Genomic DNA, 9,014 nt, shown 5'->3' on the forward strand with positions numbered 1-9,014 from the left:
AATGGTACCTGAAAAAAAAATCAGGTGCTCCATTTCTGCAATTGTTTCAGTTCTTAATTTGTTTGGTTACTGCCCACTCTTGTTATTATATGTTAGGTACTTCATTTATTCTTTACTTATTCTGTTCATTTTTTTTCTTTTGGATTAGTATTAGTTTTGGATTTGGAGTATAACATTTTTCAAATATTTTCAGAGCAGTGGAATATCAAAATTATATGCAAGGTTCAACTTCTACATATAACAAGTTTTCCAGCAATTATTTTCTAGCCAAATGAAAAGTTGCCATCAAAAAATATTGCATAAACAAAATGCAGCAACCTGTTTGAAAACCTCAAACTATGCACTTTGCACATGCACTTGTTATTATTCTCAATATACTGAGCCCCCCTATTATTATTGTTATTATTCTCAGTAGTTACATCGTTTGATTGATAATAGTTGCAGAGTAACATACCATGTCCAAACTTGATGCAAATGAGAAGCTCTACTATGCAAATAGCTAAGGAAAGCCAACAGAATGCGCCAACTTTTTTCGCTGGTTTTCTGCAATTTGGACACAGTGATTATGAAAAGGTTAAAACCCTGGAAATGGTAGGCCAAGAGGGTATATGAATTCATTTCAAGAAAAGGAAAAGGATGTGATGCTAGTGATTATGTCAGATAGAGAAAGAGGGTAGTGTACCTGTCTTGAAGATATGAGTTGTACTCGTGGATTGTAGGAATTGCTATTAGCCACCACAATATTAACCTATACACAATAACAGGGTTTCGAGGAGGAATCCACAAACAGAACTTCAGAAAAAAGGTGTTGAGCTCTACTCTGATGAAGACGATACAAAGACTAACAACTTGAATGAAACGCCATGGACCAAGCAGGGGATGCCACTCATCTTTGTCCCACTGAGCTGGTGTAAATTGTTCTAGTGTTCTTTTGACCTGAGTCAGTAAAAAATGCATCTAACTCGGTGTCAATAACAAAGGTTCACAAGAAATAGAAAATGAGACATGACAAGCAAATTTCTTAAGCTAAAAAGTACAGGGAATCCATGATTTTCTGTTTACATGAAAAAAAAAACACTAAAACACATGTATTTCTACTCCAAACAATATGATCCAATTTTCAACTTCTTGCTATAACTTAGTAACTCTCCATTAAATATTAAAAACTAAAACACCAAAATCAGAGCATACTTTTCCAATAATATTAACTCTCCATTATATATTCAAAACTAAAACACCAAACTTAGAGCATACTTTTCCAATAATATTAGGCTGACAGCTTATCCCAACCCACTTGTACGTTTTTCCATCAAAGTTCCTAACAGTATGCATTCCTGCCTAGATACCTGCAGCATACACACCAAAAGAAACTTGTCATAATTTGCACAAAAAGCTCATATAGTAGACAATGAAAAATTATAGCCACAATCTGCTTAATATTGTAGAAGAAATAATTGAATACTATGGCTACGGATAGAGCTCAACAATTTATAAGCATAAATTGTTAATAAATTGAGTTCTCACCAAACCAGTTCCAGATCAAAATATCAAGAACATACTGTCCCACCAGCATTCATTAAAATTTGGTAGCATGTGACGGAAGGTAAGCTGAAAATGCCAAGATAAGCTTTAATATACAGCCATAACCACCAAAGCACTCAAAACACACTTGTCGGAAACATAAAAGACATCTAATCTCAGCTCAAAGAAGGAGAAAGCAGAACCAATTTAAATAAACTATGAAAGGCACACAATAAAACATATTATATTTGTCAAAGAACTAACCTCCATCATCTCAAATCCAATTGATAACACCCAAAGAAGAGGTTGATTACGAAGCAATATAGCTTTACCCCACCATCCAATAATATGAGCTAAAACGAATTCATCAAAAAGTATTTCCTATAGAAATTAAAATATTATAAACATAGAGAAGTCAGAAGTCTGCTTAACTGCAACATAGAAGACGTACACAGTACACCAAGAGGATATGATCAGAGAATATCATAAGTAAACAGATTATTGAAGAAGAAATCATACATAAACATTATTAAACTTGCTTGTAGGATTTTCATGAAGATATATGCGGCAGTCAGCTCCATAAGATCTTTCAGGAAGTTCTGCACGTAATTACAAAGGCAGAATTCTAAAGTATAAACAATCAGCATAAGCTTCTCATTCAACTGATGAAAAATAAAAGAATTTGCATAAATAATATGCAAAGTTAAATTTTGCAAGCTTAAACTACATTACCAACACCAAGATCCGGATGGAGAAACTTCATAAACTGTCGAGCATCATCTCGCTTCTAGAAAGAGAGAAAATGTAAAGTTGTTACCATAAGATATAAATAAAAAAAACAAAATCATAGATAAATGAATAACTTCAAAAGGCTAAAAAAAATGTGATAAGAATCTGAAGTAGATGACTCTAGAGTGAATCAAAAGAATGCTTCTCCACAAAAATTTATGCTAATTCTTTTGAAAAAAAATAAAAAAAAAACAGATGAGAAAATATCTTACCCATTCGTCACCCTTCAGTCCCCGTCTATCCCCGACCTTGCACAAGACACAGTCGCCCACCACCTGCACCGATCTAGCCCTCACCACCAAATCTAATAAAATTGAAGAATAGTTGAGAGAGAGACCTAAATACCAGGCAAAAAGATCACTGATGCTTGACCCTGCGGCGTCTTCTCCCTGGCTGAGATCCCGAGTCCCTTGTCGTCGGCGTGAGGGAGCACGATGTCGTCGGTGTGAGGGAGAGAGGCTAATGACTGGAAACGGAGTGACCGAGAGATAGAGAAAGACAAGAGAGAGAAAGAGAGGAGATTTGAGGGATGGAGGAGATATGAAGCCGGAATTTGAAGCTAAAGCAAGGGATTGACAACGGAGACACCGTGGCTGAAGAAGAAAACGAGTGGCCGAAGCCGAAGCAAGGGATTGACTTCTTCTTCTAAAAACGAAGAAGGAATTAGTCTGAAAAAATATAACTTTTACAAGTGGCAGGCACCCAAAATAAATTACCGCCTTTTTTTTCTATTACTTTGCCACATATATATAAGTATATCATAATACTTTTTCATTAGTATTATATTCATGTGTTATGGAAATGGGTATTTGGTGTAGTGTCGGCGGATTGTAACTTTTCAGTTGTAATGACCTTTTTGAAAATGTAAACAACTTAGTAAACGTTTATTATGGGATCCCATGTATAATTTAATGTTTTAATGAAATATCCATTCCTTTTGACCAAAATTTTTTGTAACGCCCTGGATAACCAAGACCGGTACACTGTGTGTTTGAAATAGTGCAAGACTTGCTAATCAAGTCATTTAGTTGGAACTGTGTATCTAATGACACAAAAGATTAGGTTAAAAAGAATTTTGATTTATAAACGGTTAAACTTTACTAAAACGGATGTTTGTTACATGGGATCCCAAATTAGGGTTTAAATAACGTAAATACAAAACTCCTAATTACAAATAAATGACCAAGCCACTCTAATGGCAAAATATACGTTTTAGGTTCCCGTTCCTGTACAAATCCTTGACCATGGCGGCCGAGCAGCTGACAATGTACACCTTGCCCCCAGAGCTCGCCAATCCATGGCCAACTTGCCTTACCTGCACCACGTAGAACCCGTGAGCCGAAGCCCAGCAAGAAAACATAATATCATAACATAACAGTATTCACAGCTAAACAGTTCACAGAGCATAATCCAATAACCACAAAGCATTACTTAGTCCATTCAAGGAAACACACTGGTCAATAACCAATAATCCAGCTCCAGATACTCATTAAGTCATAGACAATAATCCACAACAGATATTCAGCACATACATTCAGATTCAAGATATAGTCAATCACATATTGCACTCTTATCACATAATATTCAGGGCCGACGACTTAGGCCGCACCCTCTGTTTAACCCACTGACTCCGGCCCGCTTAAACCGAGCTCAGTGCATAATAAGCTGTACCAGTGTCCGAGCCGCGCCATATGCGCAAGTGTGGATTTTGGCACCCTTAGGCCGTTACCACATGTCCCCGTGGCATAATACCACCTTATGACATTCATACTATTATAGGGAACTCTTAGTCCCAACATATTCACATGGTTTATCATGATCACATAACAACACATTCAAATATAGGGAACACTTAGTCCCATCCTATCCACATACACAGGTGCAGTTTTCTTACCTTGATTCGAAGTGCTTTAATTAGAAAGGACGACCCCCGAGCACGATCCATTCCCGAGCCCTAGCTTATTAACTAGTCACAACCAAGATAATAGATTCCATTAATATTCACATATAAGTTTTCATGTACAAAACTAACTTCTGGAATTCCAAATTCCACCAAGCACGGTGGCGAAACCAAACCCGAGCACACTAGACCTCTTTCCCGTGCCTAAAACCTTTAAAATCTCATGTGTACAACCAAGGGCTGCGACCCCTGAAGCCTAGCCGCGACCCTTCCCCAAAATAGAACCAACACCCATGCTGAACCACACACGCGCCGAGGCCCTTGCCTTGGGCGCCGCGGCGCCCTCCCATGGCCGAGCCTTCTTGGCTCTTCTTCATCCTAAGGTCGCAGCGCTCTAGAACAGAGCCGCAGCCCTTCCCTTCGAACCCAGAAATTCCTCCATTTCTAAGCTTAAAACCTTACCCAAAACCATCCCAAAGCTTCCTAATTCAAAAAAAATCACTCCCAACACTTTCAGAACAACTTTAGCAACATAATTCAACAGAGAACTCGGCCTAAAACTCATAGAAATCCCATCTTCAATTTCTGAGATCCAAGAACACAAACACCCAAAACCAACCAGTCAAAACCTAAATTTAAACCTTTAAATCATGAATTAGAGTTTACCTCTTCTGTTGAACACCTTCTCTAAGCCAAACCCCAGCTAGTTCCCAAGCTTTCAGCTCAAATTCAACCTTAAACATCAAAGTTACAATTATCTCAACGCCCAGCTAGAACTCAGAATTTTCTAACCAAAAGAAAGGAATTTACTGCTTACCTTAGTGCTGATTCAATTACTTGGATAACCCTTGAGTTAAACCTCAAAATCCCCTCTTCAATTCCCAGAAATCCTTAGCTCAATCCCCTCAAAATCCCACTTGATTTTCTCTGTTTATTTCCCTTGTGTTTCCCTTGAGAGAGAAAAGAGAGCTGAGAAAGAAAGGTCGGTTTATTCGTGGTTCTACTGTTTTCTATTTTTAGTAAATCTAACCTTATCATTTAGGTCAAGCCCGAGGCTCGGGGTGCCGGAACCGTCCTCGAGGGCAAAACGGTAAAATTCCCCAATGTTCCCGCCTAAACTTCCTAACCTCAAATATATCTCCATATATTTATTTACATAACCCGATAGTCTAAATAATTACCCGATACCTATAATATCCCTGACTTATCCAAAGTCAACTATTAAGCCCCGTTGTGACTTTCCCCGCTACTTGCTCCCTAGGATCGCCTCGTGCCGCTAACTACAAACGCACACACCTGTACACGCACATATATTTATCCATCCATCCACATAATAATGTGGTCTCAACAATTTATCACACACATTCACATTTATGCCCTAACGGGCCAAGATTACCATTATGCCTTACCAGCCGAACAGGGCCCGCATACTTATTCAATACCCATATTCACGATTTCTTACCATTAATTCTCTTAACCTCCAATTATGCCCTCCCGGCACACTAATCAAGGCCCTTAAGCCTTATTAGTAATTTTGGGTCGTTACAATTTTAACCCTAGACCATTAATCACATTTAGATGCACGTTTATGGCCTAAAGACTCGTTTAGCGAGTTAAGCACTAATCAAAATACACAATGTAATGGTCTTGGCTAACCAAGGCATTACAGTTGCATACCGCTGATTTCCATCCATAGGAATTGCCTTTTCCTTAATAGAGAAGCCTAGTAAGAATTCCAATTTGTCCACTTCTTTGCCTTTATGTCAAGTGTCTTCTCCCACTGTGCTGGAACAACATCTTACTACTGCCTTAATGAGCACTCCCACATTCCTTCCATTGAATTCTAGCATTAGTCCTTCTTATCCTCTTTTTGAAAACATGTATGATCTACATTTATCAATACTTTTCTGATTCCCAAGTGCCGAAATGCTCAACATCCACTATTTCCCCAGTGTCATACCAACTGGAGCTGTTGCTATTAGCTATTCTTAGTTCTCAATTTTTCAACCTTTAGTTCCAACAACGGTTTCAAATGTGGTTGTTCCTAATGATGAATAGAATCATGACGTATAAGCTAATTCTCCCAGCAGCTCAGGCCTTCATCTATTGCTTCTGTTTGCATAAGAGAAAATACTTTTATTGGATGCAAATACTTGTACTAAAGATGATGGGACAAATGATGCTATTATGTCTGTTCCCATTTCATTTGGGAGTTACCTAATCATCGATCCTCGATCAGGGTTATCATTCGACTGCGCAATAGTGTTGAACCATGGATGACTGCAATTTCCACCTGAAATGTTGCACATCGCTGATTTCCTAAGTGAAGCGTATGTGCATAAATTCATGGATGATCAAATTACTCTGGCAAGTCTATCTATTACTTGTGAACACATACACTAGCTCATCAAGGATTATATTCTTTCTTGTCATCATAAATGAGCCCACTGTTTATTTTCTTTATGTACGTAGCTTAACTTCATCAATCAGATATTAGCAACTTGCTCTACAACCACATTCTAACAAATAGAAAGTCTTTATCAAACCATGAAAAATACTTTAATGATGTGTCTAACTAATTCTCTATGAGCATTGGAAATAACAAAATAAAAGCTGAACGAGATTGAACGGAAACATGTTGCTACTGATGAAAACTGCAAAAAAGCTTTTACAGATCTTCGTGGTCTTCTGAATTTAGCTAATTTTCGGGTGAATGAATTGGACTTGAGCCTTGCTGCAAAAAATGAAGCCATTTCAAAACTTGAGAATGAGAAGTTATCAAACGAAAATGTATGAAGGGAAAAAAAGTGTTGCCATAACGTCCCTTAAAGAACAATTAAAAGGGAAATACGATGAAGTCAAGGCTCTTCAAGAAGCATTGTCTACTTCTAAATCTGAACTAGAAGTAGCAAAAAATGAACGTACTTATCCTATTTCCAAGTTAGAATCGACTTTTACAGAAGCAAAAACTCAATTATCGACTACTGACCAAGAAATCATTGCTCTATGACAGGTAAAAATGAACATAAGAATTTTCCATCTCACACTTGCTTCCTTTCTTCCATTTATAAAGTTCATGAACATATTATTCCTGCTGTCCTTTACTCCATAGAAAGTTGATGATCTGCTCTTTGAGTCAATGAAAGCACGCGTCAGTGATCATCATAAAGCGAAAAGAGCACTCTCTTGAATGAATGAAATTGACATTGTGTTCTATTTAGATGATACTTTAACCGAGACGATGAGAGTAAAGAGAGAAAGATTTATCTATTGGAGTTGTTCTGTAAGACTCATAATATTGAAATTGGTGTTTATGAATATGATCAATATGAAAGAAATTTAGGCGACACTTTTATCACCTACCTTGGAGAGCATTTGGAGCGGTTAAATGAAGGTGATGTTCTAGGATCGATCTATTTTTCATCTGGAGAACCCATTCCTACTACAGAGGATATGGACATCAACAATAATCCTGAAATCAACGATCACCGCACCATCAGGCGCCCATCACTACAAGAAATATAGTTTTTAGAGGCGGAAATATTACCGGCGAACTAACTCCGCCGGTAATGTGCAGTATATTAGCGGCGGAGCACTGGGTCCGCCGCTAATACAAAATGCCCGTAACTGATTTTCAAATTTAATACCGGCGGGCATATTACCGGTGGGATAAGGGATATAGCGGCGGGCCGGGGCCGCGGGTTATGGTGATACCGGCGGGTCCCGCCAGTAATAGTTTAATACCGGCGGGGTAATACCGGTGGACCTCCGCCGATAATGTATTGCCGGCGGGGTAATACCGGCGGACCTCCGCCGATGATGTATTACCGGCGGGGTAATACCGGCGGACCTCCGCCGATGATGTATTGCCGGCGGGGTAATACCGGCGGACCTCCGCCGATGATGTATTACCGGCGGGGTAATACCGGCGGACCCCGCCGGTGATGTATGTATTACCGGCGGAGACCCGCCGGTAATACTATTATAGAAGTCTTCCGTTATCCCAATACAGAGTAGATATGTGTTAAAAAACTCTTAGTTTTATTCACACTCCTCATCTCTCAGATTCGCAGTCGCCGCACAACCAGTACCCCTGCTTCACCGCACCGCCACACCACCGCATCTCAACTTTACGCCGTCGAGCTAACACTGCCTGGTGCCTAGTGCCACCTCACTCCGCCATCGCAAGTACGAACTCCCGTTAACCATTTTCAATATATTTGAAATTTGGAATTTTCCCAGATGGATTTGGTTTCTCTAAGCCACTTCATCTTTATTGTTTGTTTCTAACTGTTACGAGTTCTAAGCTCCTAGTGTTTCATGTCGTTTGTTTCGAGTTGGGTTTTTATTGTTTTAAGACATTGTCGAGTTTCTATTGATGCATGCAGCTGTCATATGATTGAACAAAATGTCACGAAATTATTATAATTTTATGTAATTTTAACAATTTTAGTATTGAATTTTATAATTATAGAAAGAGATGCTCTACCGAGCCACTGTTTGCTCAAATTTAAGTTCTTTTTCCATAGGGAAATTCGGAAATTATTTTGAAGTTGGGGGCTACAAATGGGTTGTTCATTGATTTTGTGAACTACTCATATTTTGATCTGCTTACCTAGTTTAAATCACTATTACAATGTATAGGAACTTTTCTATATACCCAACTGTGGACAAGAACAAAGATGGGGTAAACTATATATCTTTCTACTTGGGAAGTTGATTCTATCTTTAATTTCTTTAGATTTTGTATGTGCATACATATTTATTAATGTATCTATTATGAAATTGAGTGAGGTGAGTATCT

General features: G+C 38.4%; 1 pseudogene; it reads right to left on the minus strand.

Annotated features, from left to right (window-relative positions):
* Positions 1-263: 263 nt before the first annotated feature.
* LOC133779738 (CDP-diacylglycerol--serine O-phosphatidyltransferase 1-like) lies at positions 264-2,995 on the minus strand (annotated as a pseudogene).
* Positions 2,996-9,014: the final 6,019 nt, after the last annotated feature.

The sequence above is a fragment of the Humulus lupulus genome, chromosome 5 (genome assembly GCF_963169125.1).
Source record: "Humulus lupulus chromosome 5, drHumLupu1.1, whole genome shotgun sequence".
NCBI lineage: Eukaryota > Viridiplantae > Streptophyta > Magnoliopsida > Rosales > Cannabaceae > Humulus > Humulus lupulus.